Source organism: Trypanosoma equiperdum (genome assembly GCF_001457755.1).
Source record: "Trypanosoma equiperdum strain OVI genome assembly, contig: ctg_1870, whole genome shotgun sequence".
NCBI classification, from domain to species: Eukaryota; Euglenozoa; class Kinetoplastea; order Trypanosomatida; family Trypanosomatidae; genus Trypanosoma; species Trypanosoma equiperdum.
This window is the reverse complement of record NW_027123916.1, coordinates 6,368-8,496: the sequence shown is the minus strand read 5'-3', so window position 1 is coordinate 8,496 and position 2,129 is coordinate 6,368.

Sequence of the window (2,129 nt, the reverse complement as noted above, 5' to 3'; positions counted from 1 at the left end):
TAAAACTTGATATTATGAGAAAAATTGGTACATTTATTGTAACACGATATATTTTAAGGATTCTTGAAAAACGTTTGAAGACCATTTAGAATTCAACTATAATGTGTAACACATAGCATATGTTTACAACGTATTATAGTTGTAGGGTATGAAAATTGATTTCTATTCTCATTTGGTTTATCTTGTTTATATTCTGGATATTGGTTAGTTTATAATAATAACAATTAGAGAAGAGTGTTGTGTGTATATACGAATGCTATAATAAGAGCAATAATGATAATAATGATAGGAGAGTGCTGTGAGTGTGCATATACTAATATAACAATGAGAGTGTTGGCACAAAAGAGATAGAAACGCAAAATGGAAGCTCCTTAAAGAGTAGTGACTGTATGATAGTGCGAGATGAAGTGGTAAATAACGAGAAATAGTAATAAAGGAAATTCAAAAAGGAAAAAAGATATATAAAAATGGAGATGGAATATGCGCAGTTTTTAATACAAATATGATGATGGGCATCATTATACACGAAGATATTATAGAGGGGATAAAAGAAGGAGAGATGTATTACAGTGTAAAATAGAAATAAATTAGCGACATTTATCACAAGAAGGAGTGATATGATATGAAAAAAAAGGAAAAAAACCACGGGGTCAACCGAAAGAATACGCAACAACATAGGAAAGGGTAAATGGCACAAAGGAAGATTGTGCTACACATTTTACTCAGAAATAGATAATACTAAATATATGATGGAGTCAACAACTGTAGCAGTATTTAATCAAGTAGCGGTTATGGATGTCGTATTGAAAAAGCGAAGGTTGGGGTAGTTACTACACAAAACTAGGAATTTTATATCTAGAGAAGAAAATGCACCTAGTTACTGCAATTTCGATGCCAACGCATGGATGAGAAAGTTGGCTGCAATGAAGACCGGAATTCACGTAGGTTACATAACAGAGCGTCACAAAAACCAGCTCTACAACAACAACAATAGATATGTGCTCAAATATAAGTTGCAGACACCGAGAGTGAATCCTTCAAAAGCTATATCATAAAAATGTTAAAATAACAACTATATACGTAAACATCTTGCTGGACCAACTGACTTCTTCCTTTAAAATCACTAAGTGTTCCTAATAATTTTCTTGAAATTTTAAAAGTAGAATATATAATTAAATTTTGTACCTTAAGAACTTAACTTCTGTTGTTGATATTACAATTAGTGTGTTTAATGTCAATATCTCTTCAAGATGATGAAATAAATCACCAAACAAATATGAAACCTAATGAACTTAAGAAACACAGAGTGTTTGTGGTTGTAGTGTCAAACTCATGCAACACAAGGATAGTGTAAACTCATATTGAGTACCAAACTATGCAATGTCGAAATTACTACCATTAGGATTATAGGTTTGTCTAGTCACGTTAAAAGACATAGATGGGTTATAGAATTGTTAGGAAAGACAGAATGCAAGTGATGGGGATATTTTAATAACTGTTGATGGATTGGATGTTATTGTTAGTGAACATGATAAGTATGAGAGCTCGGTTGAATATTTTATGCAAAATAGTGTTTAAGATGAAGAAAAGTTTAGTAAAGAGGGTATTTTAGAAGAACATGTGAAGAGATGTTATTGGTTTTTTAATGCCAGTTATATAAAAAAAAGAGGATAATAGTTACCCCTTTTACTAAAATACATCCTACTGTAAAACATTACCTTGGAGGCTTGATAGCAAGAGTTTGGGCGTTTAACAATTTGATTATACATTTGGAGAACTATTGAAAGAAAGTGATGAATGTGGTCAGAGCAGAGTATTTACAAACCGTTGTTAATATGGAGTGCAATTCAGGAAGAAGCTGTTGGACAGAGATTCGTTTTGTGGGGGGAGATAATTGGGCTCCAGTATAGGAAGAGATTTTTTCTATCCCATATAATGGTAAGGTTGGAGAAGCTGCGCCCCTTCACTTTTTAGGGCGTGTGTTAGCATAGCAAGAAAATGCTAGGAAAATCGTATCCAACATTGCTCGGTATAAGGAGCTGGATAAAAGTCAATTTATTAATTGAGACGTGGGGAAATTTTAGTGTTATACAACCGGCGGATTAGAATTGAATTTTTGTTATAAAATA